The sequence below is a fragment of the Haemaphysalis longicornis genome, unplaced genomic scaffold (assembly GCF_048455015.1).
Source record: "Haemaphysalis longicornis isolate Haplotype H1 unplaced genomic scaffold, Haemaphysalis longicornis Haplotype H1 scaffold_2, whole genome shotgun sequence".
In the NCBI taxonomy this organism is placed as follows: Eukaryota; Metazoa; Arthropoda; class Arachnida; order Ixodida; family Ixodidae; genus Haemaphysalis; species Haemaphysalis longicornis.
In genome coordinates, this window is record NW_027526295.1 from 187,513,689 (window position 1) to 187,541,173 (window position 27,485).

The 27,485-nt window shown below is 48.2% G+C and overlaps 1 protein-coding gene across 5 annotated transcripts in view; it reads left to right on the plus strand.

Moving 5' to 3' along the window:
* The window catches only part of LOC144169649 (uncharacterized), an 82,684-nt gene that overhangs the window by 30,680 nt on the left and 24,519 nt on the right, over positions 1-27,485 (plus strand). For 3 of the 5 annotated variants that reach the window (XR_013322491.1, XM_077698912.1, XM_077698915.1), the window contains exons 1-3: positions 6,623-6,728; positions 10,582-10,673; positions 27,263-27,357. The gene's annotated coding sequence lies outside the window, so the exon portion shown is untranslated. Of the gene's footprint in view, positions 1-6,622; positions 6,729-10,581; positions 10,674-27,262; positions 27,358-27,485 lie in introns of those variants that run through there. The other 2 variants (XM_077698913.1, XM_077698914.1) reach the window with 2 other exon arrangements.

Sequence of the window (27,485 nt, forward strand, 5' to 3'; positions counted from 1 at the left end):
AGGATTGGGCTCAACAACATTCAGCGTTCGGGCAAGATATGTCTAATATGGGCACCTGCACACTCTGGCCTGGCTGGGAATGAATGCGCGCACGACGCCGCTCGAGGATTTTCTGACCGCGCTGGTGACGACAACAACGCTCATTCACTTCGCTGTTCGGGTAGGGATCGCCTTGTGTCCTACAGGGACATAACTAATCATTACAGGCTAGAGCGGACCCGCTTCCCCCCGGCTCATCCTACCCTCAGTAAATGGCAATCCGTGGCTTGGAGACTTCTACAGACCAACTCGTATCCCAACCCGGTTGCGTACAGTCACTGTTACCCTGGGCAATATTCTGACAAGTGCCACCGGTGCAAGGACAGGGCAGACTTAGCCCACATGCTGTGGGCTTGTCCACAGGCGACAACGTTAGGTCGCAACATCGCTACTGTAGAGCAATGGGAGACCGTATTGCTCAGCTCCGACCCAGCTGATCAAGTCTGGGCCATTCAGCTGGCCGAAGACGCTGCTAGAGCCCAAGGGCTCTTGGCCGACGTCTAAGACTACTGGCTGTTATGCAATAAAGTTTTCACTCACTCACTCACTCTAGTTTTAAAAATTTCGTCCGACCAATTATCTACATTTACGTTATATAACGATTGCGTTTGGAACTTTCCCCAAAACTGCATTATTGTTGAAATGCAGGGCGTTACACGGTTCGGCATTTTCCGTAATTATTTTATATATTTTTCATTTCGTTCGACCAATCATCTCCATTTACGCTATTATAACGATTACAGGTAGAACTTTCGCGAAATCTCCATTATTGAGGAAATGCCATGCGTATACGTTTTGCCATCTTCCGCAATTTTCTCATAGTTATCTTATTTTTTAGTTTTTCTAAATTTTGTCCGGCCAATTATCTCCATTTGCGGTATCATAAAGATTACATTTGGAACTTTCGCGAGATCTGCATTATTGTGGAAATGCAGGGCGTTGCACGGTTCGCAATTTTCCGTAATTATTTTATATTTTTCTTATTTTTTAGTTTTTCAACATTTCGTGCGACCAGTTTACGCCATTCACGCCATTTACGCCATCTCCATTTACGCCATTATAGCGATTCCAGTTGGAACTTCCTAGATATCTGCATTTTTGTGGAAATGCAGGGCGTTACACGGTCTTGGCTGGGGGAGTACTCGGCAAAGAATGCTACATATTAAAACACCCTTTCCGGTCTCGTGATAGCCGGCGCACGTAGAGTCTGGGAGAGGGGAAGAGGAGATCTTGGCAAGCGGAGTTAGTTCTCAGAGTCAAGCCTCAGCACGACCCCGCCTGTCGTAACTTTTGGAGGAAGGCAGGCTTCCTTGCAGCACATGACAGTTTCACCGCACCACGCCAAACTTAAGCAAGCGCGCACAGGGCAGCGGAGCGCTTAATCGTAACAGTGCATAACCTGGCATAACCGTCGATCATATCTGGTGCAGAAGCTCCCCCACGGAAGACGTAAGAACACACCATTCAAAAGCTCCTGCAATCCTCCCTAGTCCCCGACACCACCTATCAGCCAACCCAACTACGCCTCCGTCAACACTGCATAAGCATACCACGGACTCAAATTTCCCGCTCTTGCAGTGCAACCGAGCCAAGTTCACGTTCTTACCCAAGGTACCTCTTACACGCTTGTAGTGTTCTTCCAAACACCCGGTAGCACCTAGCCTCTTTATATTACATATGTAAAACCTCCTTCCCCCCGTAAGCAACCTGCCTCCCTCCAAGCCAGCGAAACCCTCTTTCAGGTATCGCATCCATCCCCGAGACGACCCTCACTCTAAATGTAAAAGACGCGGTCGATAGTATATGTCACCCACCCTGCCACCCGGGAATACCTCGCTGCCATAAGCTGAAATCTCCGGATCTACAACTATGTAGAAGCATTCCTTTCGAACCGAGAGGTGAAACTAAGACCGCAGAGACCCCCTTGTTTTAACACACCCGCCAAGGGCGCATACACCACAAGGGCGAGTGATTTCTCCCGCATCCTCAACGTCGCTCTGCTTTCCCAACCCACAAAACTGAACGCTGTCCCTCACAATCACCACGCACTTTACGCGCACGGACGACCTCACTTTATGGACAAGCACTGGTTCGCGCGGGGATCAGCAAGACTCCCTTCAGCAAGGAGTTGACGAAACACTAACCTTTAAATGGCACCGATTCCCAAGGTTATGCACCCTAAAGGCCGCAGAGAAGATTTATGCTCCGCCGCCTCAACAAACGCGACGCACATGACCAGCATGTGTCCAACTCACCACGCACTTCTGTCATTTCCCTCTACTCGCAAGTAGCTGTGGCAAAGCCAGCCACAGCTGCTTCCTATCTTTACCTCTCACACGACACAGATGAGGCACTTGCCACCGCCCGCACTGCGACCACGTACAAAACCCACTCATGCCTCAACAAAATCACGGGCTCTGAGTATGCGTGCCGCCTTTGCCAAGCAGACGTGGCACCGGATCAAGCCACTAGCCTTCTCAAAACGCTCCTAGAATATTCAAAAGCCACCATCACATGTACCCTCGGCTACAGGGAATAAAGCAACGCACACTGAAGCCCGCAAAATTCACTTCGAGCGCTTGCATCGGCACGGCCAGAATCACTACCTACTCAGATTTCTCCCCTTCCCTCCTTCCCGGTCGCACCCACGTACAGCGGCGTCCTAGCGCACTACTTGTATACCAGAAGGATCGCGATATCTTCCCCTTCCCGTTTCCTCTTCACCTACGTGGCATACGTCAGGCGTAGTCTTTAAAGCGGCACTTATTAGAACCACACCACCCTCACTTACCTATCTACCTTTATCTTCGGCACCGTTTGCTTGTGCTGTAACCTCCCCATAACCACCTACACCACTTTCTCGGTTGTCGGCCTGCATAGTCTTATCGCATATCAGCGGCAAGCTCACGACGGGACAGGGCCGGACCACGGCCGCTCGATGGAAATTACCTTGTTTCCATCGAGCGGCCGTGGCCGGGCAAGCCCACTGCGAGCAACCAACGCACACACTAAAGTTTTATTAAGGCGAAAGCCTTAGGTCTCTCGTGTTTCAAGAGCGCGCGTTGTGAGGTGGTACAAAAAATTGTTGTGAGGTGCACAGAATCGCACAGAGCGCGCGCCGGTGGCGGGTTGTGAGAATGCGACGGACCGTAAAACGTGCGGGACGCGCCTTGTATACGCCGCCGCGTGGGCTCAAGGGACGCACCGGGCGCCCCAGGCCCTAGTCGTGGGCGGGAAAGACCTAGACAGTACGCCACAGCGGAAGAGGCTAGAGCAGCTGTAACAGCCGCTCGTCGTATACCCGCCGTTGGATAAAACTGCGGAAGCGGCCCGACGAGAGCGTCACGAACGGCAAACAGAAAGTTTAATATCAGGTAAACAGAAAGTCCAATTAGTCTTACGTCTTCGCATTCTTGGAAAGTTCTAAGCATCCCCCGTAAGATCGTGGGGCGCAAGCGATGCGTCCCTTGGCTGGTGACAACAAAGCAACCATCTCGTTAAACCCGCATCACGCCTTCTTAGCCTTCTTATGCTATTTAACCCTTAACTTTTTGGTAAATATTGCGTACACGTAAATTCAGGCGCCAGCAAGCACCAAACATCAAACGAACGCAAAAAAAAAAAAAAAAAAAGGAATGAGAACGCGCCCTAGTGAAGCAGACGCCAATCGGTCTGCTTTATTTGCCAGTCCAGAATAGTTCCGAGCAGTTCGCTTCGCGGGCCATCCAAAATTGCTCTCGCAAGGAAGAGCTACCAGCGCATGGAGAGCCTGCTATTCCCAGCGGGCCCCGACGGCACGCGCCGTGATGCCTTCCGCCTCCTCCTGGTCTACTTGGAGGCCACCGGACTGAACCAACGCCTGTAGACGGTAGTCTGCTGGACGCGCCATTGCTGTTGCTTCACCAAGATTCATGTCGAGGCTCCACGCTTTTGTTACTCGCCCACCTATCTCTTTATCACCCCCTTCCTCCTCTCAAATCTTTATATCCCTCTCCTCCCCCTCCCCGCCGCACTGTGGGTTGTATGCAGGTGAGCCCCCAGTTGGGCTCAATAATATCCCCAGTGCACTTCCTTTCCTTTTTACCGAACCACATAGTAGTAGTAGTAATGAAGAGCTTGTGACATAGAGTTAAGGCTTGTAATAAAGGGCCTGTAATAAAATTGATACAGAGCTGCCCTGGAGCAGCTCTGGGAAGTCGGAAATGGCAAATTGAAGACATCTGCACCTTCTTGATCATGGAGGAAAGCAGCACCTTGTTATCAAACCCGCCGCGGTGGCTCAGTGGCTAAGGCGTTGCGCTGCTGAGCACGAGGTCGCGGGTTCGATTCCCGGCCGCGGCGGCCGCTTTTCTGATGGAGGCGAAAAGCAAAAACGCCCGTGTGTGCGAGATTTCGGCGCACTTTAAAGATCCCCAGGTGGTCAAAATTAATCCGGAGCCCTCCACTACGGCGCGCCTCATCGCCTGCGTTGCATCGGCGCGTTAAACCCTACAATCAATCAATCAATCAATCACCTTGCTATCAAAAATAAACCATGTTATTGAATAACTTCATTCAGAGACGAATGGCCCAGGGGTAAAGTTAGGAGGAGAGCAGCGCTCCTAAATAAGTTTATATGCAGAATATATATCAATATATTTAAAGCTGTAATTTAAAACGGTTATACATTTTAATAATGTCATAGTAATATGCCACTTTGCGACGTTTTTTTTTTTTTTTTTTCTGCAACTTATGGGAGGCTACGATTTCTACTGATACGCGGCGTTGTAGGAGCACTCTAGAATATTCAAGAGTATTCTTTCCTCCATTAGAGTGTACTAAAAAAGTTGAGTGGGACGAGCATGGGACGAGCCGCTGGCTCCCCGCCTGCTTCGTCGCGAAGCGCAGTTTGTGGAAAGTTGGCGTGGCGGAGCTGCGGTCGCAGTGCATTGGGTTGTGCCGGTGAGAACTGCAAGCGCCGGCATAGGGCGGCCCATGGGGCAGCCACAGATCGGAGTTCCCGCAGTCGTATTCAGTCAGTTGCTTTAAAACTGAGCGGAACCGTTGCTGCTGTTCATCTCTGTCTATTGAGTGTTGCGATGTGATGAGCCTTTGGTGTTTAATTTCAACGTCCTCGGCATGCCTAGAGCCTTCGCCACTTTTACGTGCCGGAAAGCCGCGCCGGCTACGCAGGTGTCAAAGCTGTAAAGACCGTTCACCTTAGCTGCACCTTACCGTTCCGAGAGATGAAGCTCTAAGATCAACCTAAGGAAGAAAACTGCGCGGTGTGCAAGCTGCACTTCGAGTACCGCTACATACGGCGTGACTGCACGCACGTTATTACCGCCAGTGGCGCCGGTGGTGTGCCCCGGATGACGCCCGACGTAGAAGTGTTCGAGCGCGGAAATCACGTATAAATGCGCCACTCGCAGGAGTCACGACTCATCACATTAGCTTCCAACTTGCATAACATTCAATTGCCATGAACAAAGATGTTGACCAGCTACAGCTTGTTCTGCTGACGCGGTGGTTCTTCTGAATCACGGGATGCTGCTGTTAATGATCAAAACGATTGTAGGCTCGGTCCAATGCCAATATTTCAGCAAAAGGCTTGTCTTTCAAATATGAACGGATACATTTTCTAGCAATCCCGTGCTTTCGACCTTTAATTCCGCCGAAGCAGTCTTCCCAATCATTCGTTGTGTCTGCACTCCCAACTATAATTAAGTAGGCTAGATAGAAGCTTTATGTTTATTCAACGCCTGAATTAAAACGTTAATTGCTCTATTAAGATATCAGGACTGGTATGTATGGCATATTCTTAGTATATCTGTAATATAGCGCGTCTATATGTTCTGGGAAGAGCGTGCATGGTCAAATAGAATATAAATATCTGACTAAAGTTTCGGGGAGTATACAGCGGACACGGGCGTACAGTCAAATCGGAGGACGCAACTGTAATAATAGAAAGTGGCACATGCGGCATTCACTCCTGAATACCTAGCGCACATATATAGGCTGCGGTCGAAGGGTTACGACCGCAACATTTTAAAAATCATTATTTCGTAGAGAACGTGCTGGCAATTTAGTGTAAAATGATCCCGCGATTGGCTTCACTGACGTTGCACTGAAATTGCCCGGTTTCGTTAAACAGACGCAGGCAAAGTTAACGCACCACTGCCCTTGTTTTTTCTATTCATTGCATTTTACGTCGGGCGAGTTAAGAGGGAACACGAAAAAAAAATAGTGGAAGCTGTTACTCCAACGCTTGTCCCTGTTTACCTCCGTTCGTCTGTCATTCCTTTTTCCGCGTTGTAAACACTACGCTGAAGAAAAAAAAAAAAGGGGGGGGGGCACGCTTTCCGCGCAAAACCTCTATCAGTCCCTTTTAATTTATTCTGACATGTTGTTTTCTACCCTGCTGTCGCTTTGGTGTTCCTGTTAACATGAAAATTGGGCGAAACGCGAAAAAGCGCGGCCCGCGCGAGGCCATGCGCTTGGGCGAGCGCAGTCGACAAGAGTCCATTCACTTCGCCCGCTGCGCCCTCTATTCAATCTACAAGCGCCGCTTCAGGCGGAGCGCTCCGTTCGTCCCACTCTGATCCTTCTAGCACACTACCTCAATGCTCTAGAACAATCGCCATGATGATTCGTTAGAGTTGCGTCAGCTGTGTGAGCAAACGGAGTGCAATTTAGGCCGCTGCGAGCCGGTGAGTACCAGGCCGCTTTCCTCAATATTCGCTGACTGCCTCTGTGTTTTGCGCGTTTTATCATCTCCAGCTGCTGTCCAATATCAAGCGTACACGGCTTTTTCTGTTCAGTCTCCGCGCTTTCCCTTTTTCGGAAAGTGACTGGGCCGGTACCATTCGGGAAGCGTGCTAGGCCTAAAACCATCGTTCCGAACCTTGCCATGTGCTGCGGCCCGATTGAAGGACGCTTGGGTTGTTGTGGTGATAGCTAGCAATTTAATTCTGTTGTGGTGATGTTGCTTTCAATGCTAAAGCTTCCAACGTGGAAGATAAGCCCGTTTTTTTTCTTCCCACTATTTTTTGGTCGAACGTAGCCAACGTAGCACACGGCGCAGCTTAAGCCTACCGTGGCAGATAGCGTGTCATGATAGCTGAGTTGAACCGGTTGAACCTGCCAAACGGGCTCACGGCGCCCACTCAGCTTTCCTGCAGAGCAGAATGCGTTTTAGATTATCAGCTGGGAAAGATCACTAGTAAAACGGCGTGGGGACAGATGACTCTACGAGGAAATACTTTTTTCGGTGTGGTGTGGCGATAAGGAGCTCGCTCGCTGGCTTGCCTTTTTTTAAGCCAGCCGAAGACGCGATGGGCCATCTTCTGCACATCTCTCCAAAAGCCGCATTTTCTCGCGGTGCACTCGTGTAGTTTAGCTTTCGCTGGCGCACTTTTCAAATAATTCAAAAAAATTTTTTTTCTACTAGCCATTGCTTCTTGCTGTCAAAGCCTAGGCTCTAGGAGCTCGTTCATGACCTGCGCGATCGCCTTCGCAATTTGTCGCTCTGAAGAGCTCATTCAGAATAAAATGATCTGTGTGGGCCCTGAGGAGGTCGGTTTTAAACGTGAAAATTACTATCGGGGGGATTTTTTTTTTTTCATTGCATCGCGATTTGTTTTTCGGTACGACGCAGTACTGGGCCTAGGCCTTGTTTGGAACACGGGTCGAAGGTGCATGTGCCCGTGAATTAGCACGTGCAGCTCCCGCACGATCGTCATTCTTGTGCGCCAGTTTTGCTGAGGGACTTTTGATGTCGAATCTCTCCCCCTCCCAAAACAAGGAAGCATGGGCAATAATAGCTTTCGCATGCCAAGCCACCGCAGCGCAGTCACCTAATCTCGCTGGTCACTTAAGTGGCTATCAGCTAGCTGCGCTGCACGTATCGAAAGCCACGCGTTAGCGCGTTGTTGCTAACAGTTTTGACCTCTGTACCTTAGCCATAAGAGAACGATTTTGGTAATTTGTTCAGGATCCTCAAGGGATGAAGAGACGAAGGCATAAGTTCATCAAAAATATAACTTTGTACCAATCAGTGGTGCCTGTGTCAACACAAAGGGGCAAATCTACATAAATAAAAAAACAGATGAAGCGATGCTGGCAGGTTGGGAGCTTCAGCTCCCAGATGGTGCGACATCACAGGGACATGTTTGTACGGTTAGCTGTCTACCGCAGCCATTGCCAGAAAGCGTAACTGTAGAATTGGGGTGTCTACTTCCATTTGATAATACTACTCTATATGCAACATGCTGCTTACGGTCAACTCCGTAATGCATTGCATCGTGAAGGGTGGAATTAGAAAAAGTTCTCAATATTTCATGTTTTTTTTTCGATGAAGTCATTATTTTAAGGGTGGAATTTATACCAAAGGCTAGTTTTTTTTCACTCAAACAAGGTTGAATGTTGTCATTGTTGCTCTAAAAAAAACTGATATACAACATTTTGTGAATAAAGGGAAACCGTGGTAACGACCAAATTTGGACCTTGACTTTTCTTAGGCTTTGAAAAGATAAAACGCTGAAAATATTCAAATTTCCTGCTACACATAAGCAGCTACATAAGCCTAATACTAATTAGAGTAATAACCCTGTGTTAGCATGTGTGCTGAACTAGAGCATTTTGCCGCAATTCCAGTAATGGTTTTTGCAAGTGGCTCGCTTGGTGGCTGCCATTGCAGCAAGGGCTAGGTTTGTCACTACAGCAGGATGAGGAAGTGGCTTGTGAATTGCCACTACCTCACCTGTATTTATTTTCTACAATAATTGCTTGCTATTAGCATTAAATTTGTCTAGGCCATAACATGTTCAGGGTTATTGAGAAAAGGCTGTCCTGTGTTAGAACGAACCGAATTTGTATTTTGTCTTCATTTTTACTCTAATACCCCTGTCACACGGGCTCTTTCAATCCGAATTGAAGTGAAGCGTGATTGACTTTTCGAGTGCGCTTGATGCACTGCTGCTGCTACACGGCATAGTTTCATACTAATATACACTAGAGGGAAATCTGGCGCCCCTGTCTAGGGGAGCCGAGCGTTCCGTCATGTATTGGGCAGGCACGTTCCACTTGTCCTTGGCATGGCTCACAAACAGGCTGAAAAGTTGCCTCTGGCTGCAAAAATGCAACAATATCACTGCAGAAGCTTAATCGAATTTGTTTTATTATTATAAAATTAAAGCTACAGAAAGATGGATTCGTCAGGTATTATTTAGAAGCTTCATGCAAGATGAACAAAAAAACCCTGTTACCTGTTTTTATTGATTTTGGCTTCAAGACGAAAAAGAAGCCATGTAGCTAACTAACCAAGCCAAGGAGGCGAGGAACGTCGCTAGCAATGACGCCACCCACGGCGGCCCGTGAATGCAGCGCCAGATTTCCCTCTAGTATATATTAGTATGAAACTCTATGCTACACAGCACAGAAGTTGCACTGTTTGCACTCGCGCACGCCAGATCGCACCAAAAATGTACTTCGCACTGGCGTCTGGTAACGTAGCCTTTTTGTAGTTATATGTAACTATATGAATGTTTCCGCACGCTTATTTGGGTCAAGTTGTTCAATACGATTTGCAACCTTAGTTGAAGTCAACTTCTGTGCCGCCAGTCAGTGGGGACGAGAGTGTCACCACTTTCGTTTGATCGTGCTTGGAAACCTCAATCTCGCTTGAGAAACTAGGATTCATTTCGAACGGGATCTGGCTCAACTGCGCTTGTAAGTGGCCATGTAGCAGCGCCCGAGCTCGATCCGGATCGACTCAATCGCAATTGAAAGTGCCCGTGTGGCAGGGGTAAAAGGCCCACTTCAAAATTTCATTGTATACATGGTGTCACTGAAGTTCTCGTGTGGGGCATTTGTGTTGAAATTCACAGCTGGTAGTGATTTAACTCCTAGTCTGCTTCACTAGCCAGGGGGAATACGAAAGTATGATTAGGTTGGGGACACGGCTGTTAACATGATTCTGGTTATGTTTCATGAGCATAAACTTGTAACATAGCCCGCCCATAAATTTGTATGGGCAGCCTAGGGGAAAGGGACAGACAACAGATTTTTGGTGAGCGCATGCAGTCTAGCTCATATGAAAGCCAGCGTTTTGTATACTGCGGTGCCCGCAAGGAATTTCTAAACCGGCGAAATTTTGGTTTGGCACTAAAATTTTTGAAGGCTAAAAGGTGGTGCCATGCTGTGTCTAAACGAGACACTAGCTTGCATCAACTGTCGATTTCAAAGTGTGTGTCAAAAACCACATGGAATACGAAATGTTGCATGTTTTAGGCGGGGACAAGTTTCTAAATACCTCTTTTAATGTCGCGTGTGGTTAAAGGTGGGTGGCTGCATGGCTTGCTGTCCCGGTTGCCAGCAGTCCTTTTGGCAGGACACATTGCTGATAGATCGAAAATTCTGATTTCAACAGTTCTAGGGTGCTGTTAGCAAAACGATTTTGTGTTGAAGGTGTTGGCGCCCTTTCATTTGGGTAAAAAGACCACTTGTCTGTCCCCTTTAAAAACCCACTGGCAGACCGCAAACCTGGATGTATTTTACATGCAGGACTGTGGCTAGACACTAGACACACTAGCTGACACTAAAGATGGAGGACAAGGGATGTCTGTACGTGCAGAGGAAGAGCCAGAGACTGAAGGGTAGGTGACTTTGTGTGGAGTGAAAGTCAAAAGAAATTTAAAGAATGCCGATTGCCCATTTCCTTACTGGAACATTGATAGTTGAGCTCTAGTTTCCAGAAGTAAACCTAAACTTTGTTTTACTAGCCTGAAACAAATGGTACTCGAGGCCACGCCATTGCTAAAGCATGTCCAAGGGCAGGGCTGTTGCTCGACAAGTTTTACTATTTTTTTTTTACTAGGCTGAGTTTTGTCTTTCTCCAGGCTTGACATGTTTTCACTGTGATAACTGTCGTGTTGTCTACTCTCCCATCTATGTTGCGAGGGAATTCAATTTTGGCTCGTGAAGTGGTTGGGAAGCAAGTGGGCAATTTGGATGGAATCCGCCGTTATAAATGCAAACCCCTTAATGGACTCGCAATTTTCTGCAGCAGAAAATAGTATGGACACGTGCATCTTGGAAACTGCCCAGTGTTTCGAATTAAGCAATGTTTGACTTTTGCCGCCCCAAGAAAAGTCAAACATTGCTTAATTAACACAGTGCCTCCCTGTGTTGTCGCACTGTCAGGATGTTCTCTTGCTTAACTGTGAAGTGATTTAGTGTGTTTCCCGTGTGCACGAGGTATTGGCATACATTAGGGCCTGCATTAGATGATGGCCATCTTCTATTCAGTGATTTGTATCCTGCAGTGCTGGATGTCTGGGGTGGGGGTCCAGAAAACGACTGCCAAATGTTACACCGTTCTCTGTGGCTGTATTCTCGTTGTGGTGGACAGCGATGCAAGTAACAAAAGGCGTGCTAGCGTGAAAAGCACTAATTTAACTTTTGGCAAGACTTGAAAAATCTGGCAAATGTCCGGAAGATTTGTAGAAAAATGTAATTGGCATCTTGCTAAAGGGACCCTGCAACACTCTTTGAGCAGTGGAAGTAAACCTGCGCGATGTTTAGATTACACTGCCAGGAATACCTGAGCCAAATATTACACGTGCACGTGAAGCGGTGAGCGCGCAAATCGCTGTGAAAGACGCGGAAAAACAGTCCGCGCTCTCTTCAGTTCTCATTATGCACCCCTGGCATGGCCTAGACGTCATTGAAGCCATGGCTGCCTGATTGGCTGTCACTGGTCAACTTCGTGGCTAATTTCTCCCATTTCTGCCGTCGTCATCGCTGTGTACGAACCTCTTCTATGCCTGAACCTGTAGGCACAGTTTTGCCGTTTCTTTTGTGTTTTGAGTGCGCGCAGAGTTTGAGTGATGAGCTCAATACTACCCTTTCAACGGGACCACTCGACTACAAACGCCCTACCAGCCTGAGCGCGCGCTTGCGAGCAGGCACCCATGCTTGCTTTTTTGTGGCACCAGACCGGAAATAGGCGCCTCCACATTGCGAAGAAAAGAAGAAAACTTCCCGACCTGTGATATATCGAAGGCCACTGAAGAGAACACCGTCAGCCGTTCCCTCTCTGGGAGAGAGCGCACAGCTTTGGTCGCGTTGTCCGCGGTCGAGTTGAGAGGGAACGATTATGCGAGATTTTTCATTGCACGTAGTTTTGGTGATATTGAACGGATTTTCATAATTGCGGGAGGAGATTGCTGGGACAATAGACTTTACCCCAAAATACATTCCTAGCAGTCAATGGTAACTGTTGCAGGGTCCCTTTAAGCAGTTCAGGTATGTTTGTCTCGTTTAAGATTAAAATATTTTCTTCGCCTCTTTTAAAGGGAATATCTTGTCAGTGTCTTTTCACGCCACAGTTTAATGTTCGCTGCTTTTCCGATTTCTCTACTGCGTATCGTAGTGACTGGTTTGTTCCGAAGATTAAGCTTCGAGGGCTCCTGAAGTCCCGGGGCTATCTTGTTTTTAATCTACTGGTGATTTTTGTTTCATTTCATGCTTACTATTTAAAGGATATACAATATTTACATAAAAACAAATACTTAAGTGCACTTAAGCTAAACATATTTAAAGGAGTACTGACACAATTTTATTAATATTATTATTTATTATATTATTATTATTTTTTTTTGCTGCTAGGGTTGCCCCACCAATTGTACATTAGACGGTCGGTCGCAGCGTAAATTGTCTGGTTTATTTGTGTCAGTTTGGTTTTGACAAAACGCGCACCAAAACGGCCGCCATACAGCAGAGCGCTTGTGATGTCTACGGTTTCATTGCGCCACTGCGCGCATCCAGACCGGCCGTGGTCTCCACCCTCCATGCGTGTAGGCAGCATGTCAGTCTCAAAACAGTGACGTGCCACACACGCCGGAGCAGCGCGCATCAACTGCAGCCACCTTGTTGGCCACGTCATGGAGGCCCTCACGTGGGCAGTTTAGGCGAGGAGGAGCAGATGGCGTCATGCTGATTGCGAAACAGTATCCGTTCTGAGCTTTCTCGGGGCACGCAAAGATTAAAGTAGATTTAAAATATGTTATACGGAACAGTTACTGTTGAAACTTGCTCGGAGATATCCCCATATGCAAAGGAAGCGTTAAATTTGAAGTTTCGTGTCCGTACTCCATTTCATGAGGGTCTCTTGGCTACTGCACCCATTCGGTTGACTGACCCCCTGCTTCAGCTTCCCACCAGCCTCTCTAGCTGTTTGTCTATTGCTCCCCAAAACACCAAGCACTTCAGTTTTATTGCGCAAAAACCATGCCTCCGAGGGTGTCCCTCAAGAGTGAGGGGGGCCTACTAGTTACGGCACACTAGGCCGCTGATTGGCCATATCAACAGCAAAAGGTTTGTATACAATCGTGTTATCGGCACTCTCACTTCCACTCGGAATCTCCATAGTATTCATTAAGACAAAAGTACAGCACAGATAAAACCCTTGCACGCTGTAATGCGGCAATTGCCCCTGACAGCTAGAGGCATTTTGCTGGTGTCGCAGAGAAACTTCAATCTTTAAGGGGGCAGACTGGTCTTAGAGCTATTTTTTTTTATTTACCACCCAATTTTAATGAAACAGCACTGCGTTATAGAGTTTTTTGAGCTGATTTCAAATCTGCCATTAGATTTTTTGTAAGTTGGTTATATTTTGAGTTTATTAATGATTAATTGCCATTATTTTGGGTCACAGTTACAAAATAACCACTCCATACAGAATGGCAATTACCACGTGGCTAGGCAGACAAATGACTAAAGAATACAACATAGGAAGAACTTTTTTGATTCAGCTATTTTTGGTTGTTTTACAACTGCGTGAACTTCGCTTCTCCCACGCTCTGCCAGAAATGGCTCGCAGGTGGTGCCAATTGAACACAATAATAATTTTCCAAAGCCTCCATTTGAAAAATTTGTTTCCAGCATTGTATTCTCCACACATTTCGGTATCAGAAGCAAAAAGAATTAAAGTTGTACCTGCTCTGGGTGCCAAGATATCTGAGGATGAAATGCTAGCTTTGCATTGCAAAAAAAGTGGCGTTTCACCATCAAATTCTGCGCTAACTGAGCTGTAGAGTGCACTTTGAAATGCTATTATAATGTAATAACAACAAAATATGGTGCCTTTTGATGAGGAAATTTACAGACTGATAGAAAAATAACCGTGGAGGCCAAAAATGCCATTTTTGAGAAAATACTTTTTTTGACCGTTTTTCGGCCCCAAAGACCCAACTGCCCCCTTAAAGGGGCCATGAAGACGAAATACAAGTTTGGGTAATTAGAAAGACTGCTTTGTCCTGCTAGCAATAATAACGATTTCATCGCAAACTTCAAAAAATGACTGAGGTATTAAAGAAAACCTGTGGAGCAGTGGCAGCTCGCTAGGCAGTTTCCGGCAACTTTTCTATTTTATTTTTATTTACATGGTACTGCCGACCTCTGGTACAAGGTCCTTGGCAGGAGGGGGCGGTAAGAAAGACGGAAAAAGACGCGACATGAAGAAGTAAAGGGAGCAAGAATGTGGCAATATGCCTGGGAAAGGTTATGTGTAGTGGCATTATTGTAGGCACAATATAAAAGACAAAAAGAAGGCACTCAAAAAAAGAAAAGCATTAATACAACCTGATGCACGTATGCGCAAAAAGATTTGCACTGAGGTAACAACCTATTAGTATCGATAAGATACGAGGCATTTTTTCAGTAGCAATTTCATCCCAACAGAACACGACAAAGTGAACAAAAACGGTCTGTGGGGGGAAACCAGGAAAACATACAAGGGAGCCACAAAGCACAACTGCACACATTGGTCGTCAAGTTACAACTGCAGGCAAAGAATACAAGATATACAACTTCCGTTGTATATCTTGATGGAGAGGGGAAATGTACACAAGATGTTATTTTTTCAAAGCATTCATGAATGATTCGACCGTCCTACATTCTACAACGTCAGCTTTAAGCCGATTCCACTCGCGTACACTACGAGGGAAGAACGAATTTTTAAAGTTGTCGGTTTTGCATGAAAATTCCTTCAATTTCTTTGAGTGCAGTGAACGAGTGGAACGCCTAATCACGGGTTCAATATAACCATCCCTACTAATCCCTAGTTTGTCATGGTACAGCAGGTACATGTATTTCTTTCTTTCATAGTATCTTCTTTGCTCTAATTTGGTTAACTGTGCTTTTTCCAAAAGTACACTAGGTGAAATACGCCAACTGTAGCTAGCATACACGAAGGGAATAGCTTTCCTCTGAATGTTTTCTAATTTAGTAATGTTCAACTTAGTATAAGGGTCCCAAACTATAGACGCGTACTCAAGTATGGGCCTAACGTAAGTTTTATAGGCTAACAATTTTATTTCCTGCGTGGATTTTCGTAAAGTTCTCCTCAGGTACCCAAGGCTGCGCATGGCTTTCTTTTGAATGTAAGCAATATGTTGGTTCCACTTCAAATCGGAAGAAATAATAACGCCTAAATACTTGAATTGATCCACACTTGTGAGCACATGATCTTTGATGCAGTAGGTAAATTTTAAAGGCTCCCGCTTTCGCGTAATGGTCATTGCTACAGTTTTTAGGATGTTAATTTTCATTTGCCATGTTTTACACCACTGAAATATACTTTCGAGTGATGCGTTTAAAAGGGCCTGGTCAGCAGGGCTGTGAACTTCTTGATACAGAACGCAATCGTCTGCGAATAGACGTATCTTTACGGGCAGGGCATCTGCTATATCATTGATAAAGATTAGGAAAAATAATGGCCCTAGGACGGACCCTTGCGGAATACCGGACTGTACTGGTTGGGGACTTGAGCGGACAGCTTCAATATCTACACTTTGGCACCGGTGTGAAAGATAAGCCTCTACCCAAGACAGCAATAAATCGTTTTTTAGAATAGACTGAAGTTTCAGGAGTAGCTTTTGGTGAGATACGCGATCAAACGCTTTTTCAAAATCCAGGAATATGTCAGTCTGCCCCTGTTTATCTAATACTGCAGCAAAGTCGTGAACAGTTTCCAGTAGTTGCGTGGTTGTTGACAGGCCTTTCCGGAAACCATGCTGTCATGCACTAATTATCTTATGGTTTTCCAAGAAAAGCGAAATGTGTTTGAAAATGATGTGCTCAAAAATTTTTGCGCAAGTGCACAATAAGGAAATAGGCCTGTAGCAAGGAATTGAGGATGTGTTATTAGTTTTAGGTATGGGGACTAGTTTTGAAAATTTCCAATCTATTGGAAGTTCGGATACAGTAAGGGATTTATTAAATATAATGCAGAGGTATTTGGAACACCATTCCGCATACCTCACAAGAAATGTATTCGGTATGCCATCTATTCCAGGAGTTTTCTTAACGTCAATTTTCAATAATAGTGCCAATATGCCTTGCTCAAATATTTCGATTCCGCCAATGGGAGGTATGCTGTCCAAAACATCAAAACGAGGTTTCTTGCCGTCATCTCTTGTAAAAACGGAAGTAAAGAAAGTATTAAAAGACTCGGCAATGGTTGCCTTGTCTGTAATTGTTTCATTGTTAATATTGTCGCGACGGCGACAGAGAGATGAGAAGACACACGTCTGCACGCTACAGCCCGTGAACCCAAACTGGGGTCCCCGCTTTATTCCACGCTCGTGCCCAGCGCGCACCGCAAGCGCGTGGTCAGCACTCGCCACTCGTGGCTCAGCCCCAGCGTCATCGTTCCTGGAGCGTGCCCGTTTGCGGCAGCAGACGACGCGAGCTGCTGGGGCGCCGCCACATAGCCCCCCCCTTTTCAGACGGAGTGTCGGCAAAACGGACAGTCTTTGCGCTGGGATGTTCACGGGTGGGGCTGCGAACGGAGTGGAGAGTGGTGGTGTTCAGGGTGGAGTGGTGGATGGTGGTGTCGAAGGCAGGCGGTTCGGCCTCGGTGAAAGCGGGCTTGAGGCGATCGATGGAAACGACAGTGTCGCGGCCGTTAACGCGAACTGTAAACGTCTTTTCGCCGCGTGAAATGACGAGATGAGGGCCGGTGTAGGGCGGTTGAAGTGGCCGGCGGGCACTGTCGACACGGATGAAAACGTATTGGCTGACAGAAAGACTTGGGTGAATAAAAGTGGGTTTTGTGGAACACGGCCGTGGCGGTTGGGGACGGATATAGCTGAAAAACCGGGTCAAATCCTTTACGTAGGATGGGCCAGGAGAGGAAGGGTTGTCTTGAGGCTGTGGAGGGACCAGGAAGTCTGCCGGTAATCGCTAAGACGTGCCGTAGACCATTTGGGATGCGGCACAACCAAGATCATCTTTGATGACAGTGCGCAATCCTAGCAGCACAAGAGGAAGGTGATCTGCCCACTGCTCAGGTGATTCGTGAGCCATCAGCGAGGCCTTGAGCTGACGATGAAACCTCTCGACCATGCCGTTGGCTTGAGGATGATAGGCCGTTGTTTTTAGGTGAGTAACACCGAGTAGGCATGTCAAGCGGCGAAAGAGTGTGGACTCAAATTGGCGGCCACGGTCTGTGATAATCTCCGACGGCACGCCAAAACGGGCGATCCACGTCGACATAAGCGTGGAAGCAACAGTCTCAGCCGTAATATCGCCGATTGGAGAAGCCTCCGGCCAGCGGGTAAAACGGTCGATCACTGTCAAGATGTAGCGGCAGCCCTTAGATGGTGGTAGTGGGCCAACAAGGTCCACGTGAATTGTGGAGAACCTTGAGTCCGGTAGTGGGAAAGTAGCCAGAGGCGATGTGGTATGCCGAGAGACCTTGCATTGTTGGCAGGCGAGGCAGGAACGGGCCCAGGCGCGTACGTCAGTATTCATGCCTGGCCAGACGTATCTCTCGGCAATCAAGCGCCGTGAGGCACGAACTCCAGGATGAGAGAGACGGTGAATAGAGTTGAAGGCAATGCGCCTGAGAGACGCAGGAAGGTACGGCCGTCTGCGGCCTGAGACCGGGTCAATGTCGCAAACGATGCTGATTCCCGAATCAGGGCATAGAATGTCCTCGAGTTGCAGAGAGGAGCTGTTTGAAGAACGTAGAGTTCGGAGCTCCTCGTCATCGCTTTGGGCTTGGGCCAACTCCTGAGAACTGAAACCGGAGCGCTGTATGGCGGAAATACGGCTAAGGGCGTCGGCTGGAATGTTGTTAACTCCCTTGACATGCCGAATGTCCGTCGTAAACTCTGCAAGATAAGCCAAATGTCGCGTCTCTCGGGGAGAATAAGTAGTCTTCGATGACTTGAAGGCGTTCGTAAGAGGCTTGTGATCGGTGAAGATCACGAAGCTGCGGCCTTCGAGGAAAAAGCGGAAATGCTTCACAGCGAGGTATGCCGCCAGGAGTTCCCGTCCGAAAGTGCTGTACCGTTGCTCAGTGGGAGAAAGCTTCTTCGAAAAGAAACCGAGCGGGTGCCAGCTGCCGCGGATGTGCTGCTGAAGTACACCTCCAATCGCACAGTGGGAAGCATCTACCATCAGGCTTGTGGGAGCGTTGTGGCGCGGGTGCACGAGGAGGGTAGAAGAGGCCAGGCGCTCCTTGATGGTAGTGAATGCGCGATCAGCGGCTTCAGACCATTCAAGACTGCACTCGGGAGACTTGGGAGTTTGAAGGAAAGTTTCGAGAGGTTGAACAATGGCCGCACATTCCGGGATGAACCGTCGGTAATAATTCACCAGCCCTAGGAAACGGCGCAGTTGGCGCATGGACTCAGGTCGGGGAAAGTCGATTATGGCCTTCACTTTGTCTGGCAGAGGGCGAATTCCATTGCAGTCAACGAAATGACCGAGAAACTCCAACGACGGCAACCCGAACGCACACTTGTCGCTATTAAGGATGAGGCCATGCTCTGCTAGGCGTTCGAAAACTATCCGCAGATGGTGCAGGTGCTCAGATAGCGATGAACTGGCGACAAGAACGTCATCTATGTAGGCGAAAACAAAAGGTAGACCACTGAGGACGACGTCTATGAAGCGCTGAAAAGTCTGAGCTGCGTTGCGTAACCCGAAAGGCATCCGAGTGAATTCGAAGAGGCCAAACGGTGTAATGATGGCAGTTTTCTTGACGTCATCCGGGGCTACGGGGATTTGGTGGTAGGCTTTTTGGAGGTCAAGCTTTGAAAAGATGGTACATCCACTGAGGTTATTGGTGAAGTCCTGTATATTAGGTAGGGGGTACCTGTCGGTTACAGTGGCCACGTTCAAGGAGCGGTAATCACCACAGGGTCGCCAGTCTCCTGATTTCTTCGGGACCATGTGTAACGACGAGGACCAGTTGCTTGATGACGGGCGAGCAATGCCGATTTCAACCATGTGGTGAAATTCCTGTTCCGCGATTTTGTTTCTCTGGAGCCAGTCGACGCGCCACGGCGTGCGTAGGTGGACCGGTGGTGATGATCTGATGAACGACGTCGTGCTTCACTGGCTTTGTCCAGTCTGGAGGGGCAGTCAGGGAAGGAAACTCGTTCAGCAATTCCCGGTACGGAGAAGGTAGGTCGCAAAGAAGCGTGAATGCGAACGGATGGACTGGAGACGATTTGCCGATGACAGAAAGGCCGGTTGTGGCGTCCAGGATTCTTTTTCGGGCCATGTCAACCAGGAGGCCGAAGTGCGAAAGGAAATCGGCTCCTAGAATGGCGTGACTCACGTTGGCCACGAGGAAAATCCAGCGGAACGCACGGCGTAGGCCGATGTTTACCATCAGGGATTTTTTTCGGTACACGGGAATGCTGGACTTGTTAATAGCTTGGAGATGGCACAGTGGTGCTTGAGTGCGGTCACAGGAATTAGCGGGGAGCACACTCACTTCAGCACCAGTGTCAACTAGGAAACGCTGACCACTGGTTGCATCTGTGATGTAGAAAAGGCGACTGTCGCTGGCTTGGGAATCGGTCGCCGCCGTTAACGATCCCTTGTCCCGTTTCCCGGCCAGCCGCAAGGACGGGTGCAACGTTGCGCCGCTGCACCGAAGCGGCGATGGTACCAGCACAATGAATCAGGGTGTTGAGGTGGCTGGCGCGTTGTGCCTTCCTGGCGAAATACTTGCGGAGACGGGGTACGGCGAGAAGGGCAAAACCGGCGAGCTCGAGGGTTGCGAGGCGGCGGCGAGCTGTAACCAGCCGAGGCGACAAGCTCCTCCAAGTGTTGAATGCGCTCTCGGAGAGCGGCGAGGTCGTCGGATAGCGGTGAGGGCAAAGGAGTAGCAGGCGCCGCCACGGTGGTATGGTCGGAAGATTGAGCGGATGCCACCGTGGACAAAGGCGGATGCAACGTGGCGACTTCCATTATCTTGTCAGCATGCGCGGCCAACGCGGATAAGGGAAGGTCAGAAGCAGTCGCGAGGATCATCTGCACAGAAGAAGGGAGCCGTCGCAGGAAAAGTTCCTTCAACAAACGGGAGTCCGTGGCAGAAGGTGCGTCGCCGAGCAGGGTTTGCAGTTCGTGAAGGAGCTGCGAAGGTCGACGGTCACCCAACTCTTCTGCAGAAAGCAGCCCCTGGAAACGCCGTTCCGAAGGGCTCGTGCGGCTCAAGATGGCAGCCTTCAACGTGTCGTAAGGGTTCGTGGTAGGCGGGTTGGCAAGGATGTCACGAACCTCAACCGCGATCTCGATAGGCAGTGACTGTTGTAGATGGTTGAAGCGGGTCTCTTGCGACGTGATGTGACTCACTCGGAAGCTTGCCTCGGCCTGAAGGAACCACACGTCGGGGTGCTTAGCGCTGAAGGGGGGCAAACGGCAAGCGACGGCGGAGATGCCAGGTGAAGAGGCAGCGGAGGACAGAGAAGGACCGCTGGCGTCGCGGGGAGGGTCCATTCTGAGTACGTGGCTCCGCTGCAACGTCCGGGTCACCAATGTCGCGACGGCGACAGAGAGATGAGAAGACACACGTCTGCACGCTACAGCCCGTGAACCCAAACTGGGGTCCCCGCTTTATTCCACGCTCGTGCCCAGTGCGCACCGCAAGCGCGTGGTCAGCACTCACCACTCGTGGCTCAGCCCCAGCGTCATCGTTCCTGGAGCGTGCCCGTTTGCGGCAGCAGACGATGCGAGCTGCTGGGGCGCCGCCACAATATCAACACTGAACAAGGTGCTTTTTCTTTTAGAGAAATGACGCCAGAATTTCGCAGGAGAAGATAACAAAAAATTTTTCATTGACACACCATAGTAATACTCTTTGGCCCTTTGGATACTGTCGCTAAGCTGCGTGCGCAGATCAGCAAGTCTACTCATATTTTCCACGGAAGGGCATTGCGTGTACCGCTTCCTTATCTTTTTCGCCTTGCGTCTTGAGGCGGACTACTTCCCGTGTTGTCCACGCGTTTTCAGCTTTTGTTACTTTAAGGGGGGACGAGGGTCTTAAAACTAACTTTTTTATTTATGGGTAGATACTTATGAAAATTTGCACACGGATGTGCTTTTCTCTGTAGATTTCAAATATGCAATTATATTTGAGCTGGTGCTGTTAGTTCAAAAGTTATCATACAAAGTCTAAACCACAATTAGGTAATTTCTTACGCAGCTTTAATGAACTTTCGCATTGCATTTTGTCGCTTTTAATTACATGAATGGATAGCCAGAGAGTTCCCATACCCGATGACATTCTTCGTTTTTCTCTAAAGTCACGGCATCCTAAAAAAATATGTCAAGTACAAAAAATGGCAGTATTGGATATTTTGGCTCATCAAAATAACTGCAAGTCATTATTTATGCGTAGCCTAAACAGAAAAACTAAGAATGTCATCGGCTGCCTCAGGCTGTACTGAAAAAAATGGTACCAAGATTGACCTTATGAAGCAAAAAGAAGTTTCCAAAAAGCTGCGTAAGGCTGAGGGAAGTGACCAAAAATATGAAACTGAGAAAACTGCATTTGAAGTTTGGCCATGTGTTATGAGATGAACCGTCAGTAGTGTAGCTTCAAAATTTCCCAGTAACAAAGACATGTTCTTCCCATTTTCAAATCTGTCTTTGGATTCCAAAAATGCCAACTAGAACTGCAGATACAAAAGGCCAAGTAACGGACCCCATCAGGAATTTAGCAAAATTTATCGACTTCGAATCGGTTGGCATTTTGTTAGCGTTGTGAAATCTGGTGGCGTCTTGCTGGCGTCGTGAAAACTGCAACAGTCCTTCGTGAAGTGCCATCATCTATTACAGTGCACTGTGGTACCCAGAATATTGTACACGGCAAAAGTGTGAGGGTGAAACTTGCTTTAGGTGCCCCCCTTTTTTTTGTTCTTTGGTGAGGCTATTTCATTCGCGGTTTTTATGCTGGAAGTTTGAGAGGATACAGTGGTGGGACACTGCGCAGTGTGTTTTCCGCAAATGCATCATGTTGTTAGCCTCAAAAGGGTCTTTTGGGGAAAATAAATGTAGCCGAAAGGCAAACTTTCTTGGCCTATGGGGATAAACCCATAGACGCCTTTTTCCTTCAAGCCGTGCATGGTGCGGCTATCTCCATCGGACATCACGGTTGTGTACCGCAGCCCATTCTTGGAGAGCGAGCGCTTGAACATTATCATGGCTGCCTCTACCTCCATGCGTCCTGCACCACAGTCAATGTTTCGCTGACACTCATGGTCTGCCAGCCAATCTTCGTAGCCCTCATTTGAAGCTTTGGGTCCGATGGCGCAACCTAAGCAAAAGTTAGAGAGGACTACATGATCAATCACCAAGCCGGTGTACACTTCAATGATGCAGCCCACTCCAATGTGTGACAACCATCCCCTTGTCATCCACGTGCCATCAAACATCACATCTACGTTGTTTGGCGGCTGACCAAGGTCCGAGTACAAGTCCTTGATGGCACGCACACTATCAGCTTCAGAGGCTGCTGCAGTGTCCTCGCAAACCTGAACCACTTTCCTCAAGTGCGCTTGGAATGAATGTCTTGTGGTGCAGGCCTCTGTGGGACAAGTTCATACCAGCACAAAAATCTGACAGAGCAGTCACCCCCTTCCCGATGCTTTGAATACTTTTCAAAGCCCTCATATTCACTTCAAAAAGAGTGATATTGCCAGATCCTTCGGTCGTTGGCGAGGAAAAACGTTCTACACGGTGTTCACAAACCGAGCACGTCACCTCGAGCTTCACGGCGAGGCCGTACTGCCGGTCAGACTTCCTCAAATCCAGCGCCGCCAGCCCGCACTTGCCGCACCTGACGTGCGCAAAAAGGTCCTTCAGCATTGCAAAATCACTAAGACAAAATCTGTGCCGGATTCTTCCTCTGAGTGCGCCAAATCCACTTCGAAGAGGTCGAATTTCCGCTGCGTTGCCGACTTGGTCTCCATTCCGCGCTTGACCTCGTCCGCTTGTTCCGTACGCGCGGCGATCTCCTCCGCCGTGTAATACCTCGTGTCAAGCCGGCAGGACGTGCTTGGACCAGGTATGGATTCCGGAGGTGGTTGGTCAGGCGATGGGGCAGGCGAGGCAATACGAGGCGGCGAACGATTCTCATCCGGCGGAGTCGAGCGGCCCGAAGTCGCACCACGCGACCTTGGGATAGGCGGACGACGCTTTCGCTTCCCGTGTGCATGACGGGTCGTCTTCTTCAAACGTACGTCTCCTGGCATCATTCACGAAAGTACGCGATGGAAGAATTAGAGGAAACTGTAAAAAAAAACTGCTCTGAGCGAGCGCTGCGCCAGAAGAGCGGACTCCGTCAGACGAGCGTAGCAGACGCCATGATGGCGACCGCCATGACAGCAGTCGCGCCGACCAATGGGAGGGGTCGTACGGCGAATTCAAACCGCGCGCGCCCGCTCTAGCCAATCGGCGGCCGAGAAGGTGCCTTCGGAAAACTGGCAAGGGCGGTCGTTCTACTCAAGCGACGCCATTTTGAGATATCGCAAAATGCGCACAAAGAAACAAGCTTCAAAACAAGACCAAGATGGCGGCGATCGGTCGGCTGCTTCGCCCGCGGGGCGCGCGGGAATTTGAAGCAATTTTTGCCCAATTCGGGGCATTTCGTGGCCCTCGAGGCGTTTCAAAACATCATTTTAGAGTATTTCCCGATGGAATTTCGCGTTGATATTTTGAAGGCAGGTGCTTGAAGGTACAATAATTCCAAAAATTGGATTTTCTCAAAATCGATATTTTGGCCATTTTTGACCATTCTAAGACCCGCGTCCCCCCTTAAGCTGCGTTGGTACATAGTCTTTCATACACTTGAATACAAGGTTCTTGAAAAAACGCCATAGGTCATCTACTGAGCACATGCCCATCTCAGAAAGAAAAATAAATTCAGAAAACGACTCAAGAACATCGAGTATGTCAACGGCACTAGCTTGTGTGAACACGGGAACCAGACACGATTTTTTTGTAGATTTCGTTCTCTGATCTAGTGGTATGGCCAAAGATATCGTATTATGGCCAGATATGCCGTCAAGAACGTGCACCTCAGGATCCCGAATACGAACGCCATTGCTCACGAGGAACAAATCTAAAATTGACTTATTATCACCATGGACGCGCGTACGTTCCTTGACCAGTTGAGTAAGGTCGTGAAAAAGAAGCACGTCAACAAAACGCTCGGCATCTGTAGTAAGTGGTTCAGGAAAATCGGTGCACCAGTTAATTGAGGGGATATTGAAATCACCAGTAAGTATCAAGTTCCTAGAATTGGCTTTGCATGCACACAAGAATTCATTGAGTTTATCGCAAAAGTCGGGTTTCACACTAGGTGGGCGGTAAAAACCACCTATAAGTAAACTTAGCTCGTCTAGCTGTAATTTTATAATGACGCATTCTATTCCCGGAATATCTGCCAACCTGGTTACGTGGAAATATGCACGGTAAATAATCGCAACACCGCCAACCCACGAGTCCCTGTCCTTGCGATAGATTCCATAACCTCTAGGTGTCACTTCTTCATCGTTAACGGCGGGCTGTAGCCAGGTTTCTGTTATTACGAGTACATCGGGTTTGTAAGTTACTATGACACTTTCTAAGTCCGATGATTTATTTAGAATGCTGCGTGCATTCAAGTGTACGCATTGTAGGGATTTTGCTTTCCTGATTTCCGGTCATTTGGTTGGGGTTTGCTTCCTTGGTTGGGGTTTGCTTCCTACCCCTACTACTGATAGGAACCAGCTTACTCGAACAGTCATCCCATTGAAAAAGCTCATCGTCAAATTTGACCTTGTCGTGAACCAGTTTCACCTTGCAGTCAGACTTTCTAAGCTCAGATGTGCTGTCCCAAAGCTTCTTTCGTTTTATCCGCGTGGTCAAGGAAAAGTCCTCCAAGATGGATATGTCGCTACCCTTAAGCTTGGAACAGTTAACGAGTATATTAATCTTTTCACGATGATCGATGAGCTTTAAAATGACGGGCCGAGGCCGGTTACTGCTGGGCTGCTTCCGTCCAATCCTATGCAGTCGCTCAACGGAGGATATATGTACACCCAGTATTTTTGTAAACACGTCCTGAATTATGCTTTCCCTAAGATCAACCATTTCTTTGTCTTTTTCAGGAATACCAAACACTAGAAGATTATTCCTTCTACTCCAATCCTGTAGGTCAACTACAGTATCCCTCAAACTTTGCACAGTTTTTTTCAAGATCAGACACCTTTTTACCGACATCTTTCAGAGCCAGTGTTGATGCTTCAATATTCTTGATCTTTAATTCAATATCATTCAGCCTTTGCTGGATGTTGTTTTGGCCTTCGAGCAACTGCGCTAGCAATTGCTCGGTGGTGGGCCCTGGATTGGACTCAATGTCACCACAAAGCATCAGCAAAGACAACAAACAATTCCGCACTGTCATGCATGCTGTACAAAGACGCTGTGGGCACGCCAGCTGGATGAAACAACGATCGCTTGTTCTCACAGTAGAAACATTAGAACTAACCTGCACGAAAAAGACCAGGGGATTTGACATGGTGCTGACACGAGGCCAGCCGGCGCGCCCACTGAAGATGCTGGAGGGTGGCTGGGGCTTTATACGGTGTACCGTTGACGTCATCGAAGCCGGTCGCGCTGACACCCAGCGGTCGTCGTAGAGCATGGACCCATGTGCGCAGTCTCCGAAGAAAATTGGCCCAGGGGTGACGAAGCTTGCTGTGTCGAGTCTTGCCGTATCTTGTAAGAAGCTGGCACTCGTCGTCGCGCAGAAAAGAATCTGCACGAAAAAGACCAGGGGATTTGACATGGTGCTGACACGAGGCCAGCCGGCGCGCCCACTGTGACTATGACGTCACAGAATCTTGTCTGGGCGATTGATGGCGGCCGAACTAATCAATCGCCACGACACATGACTGGATGACCATAGTGTGGCCGCTCGTTCCGTCTGATTGAATCACTTGAATGCTAATGGGCAGTTAACTCACTGAAAATTGTTTTTAGTGCTTGCCCATGTGACGTCACTCACGCCGATAACACGTCACTGTGGCGCGAAATCTGGAAGTTCTTAAGTGTTTCTCGCGTTCTTATCGCTTAAAAAACTTCTTTCGTGGCCGGAATGGAGCTGAGTGAGGCACTGGAGCCTAGCTCTTTAAAGTTAAACAACGTTGTATTTTGTCTTCATGGACCCTTTAAAGGAGGCCAAGACCTTTTCACAACACGCACATTATTAGTCTTCTCCCTGCACGACATCAAATGTGCGGCTGTTTGCCTGTGGTGTACATAAATACGCAGCGTCCCGGCCCTCCCAGAACGGCTAAAATTGTTATCGTGGCCACCAGGGATTGTAACGTGCGCTGCAACCTCGGGGTCGACACACTGGCGTTTTTGCTTCTAGTCTCATCTTGAAAGCAGCTGCTGCAGTGCGGATTGCACTCCCACCTTTGGGCTCAGCAGCACACTGTCTTAGCCACTGTGGTGGATGAAGTGTGGGAAAGCGGTTGATTTAAGTAAACCTTGGAAATCTCCAGACGTGGTCCCACAACTGGAAATGTAGCTTCTAATCGCAACTCCAATTGACAACTTTCAGTTGTGCTCAAAATGCTAACTCTACTTTTTATCAGTGCCTGTAGACCTTTAGTGCCGGTCAATGTATTTGATCTATTGGACTAATACAGGAAATAACTGGTCACATGTGACTATCAGACTAATCGATTTTGTATTGGTCCTATAGATACTCAAATAGAACCGATAGCCTGACCTATAGAACCAGTACATAATTTCTATTGAACCAATACAAATTTCTATAGCAATTTTTGATAGGGTTCCTTCCAAAGTGGGAGAAGAGCAGAGATATTGTGGGCTTCGCAACACTGTTAAGACAGCCAAGTAACTAGCTTTCCTCATGCTTGCGCAGTGTGACGGATCCTTGTGGCATCTGGTTTTCGGGGACCCCCGTCCTGTGCGACAAGAGCTGTCAGTGACGAAATACCTGGTTGTGGAGTCGAGGAGGTGAGTGTTGGTAGAATAGTTCAGGGGCACTTGAACAGCTGCCTGTGAACGAGGCCGTATCATCTTGCGAGTCTTCAACAAACAAGTGACGGTCACTGGGCAGTTGGCTACCTGTGACTGTCCTTGTG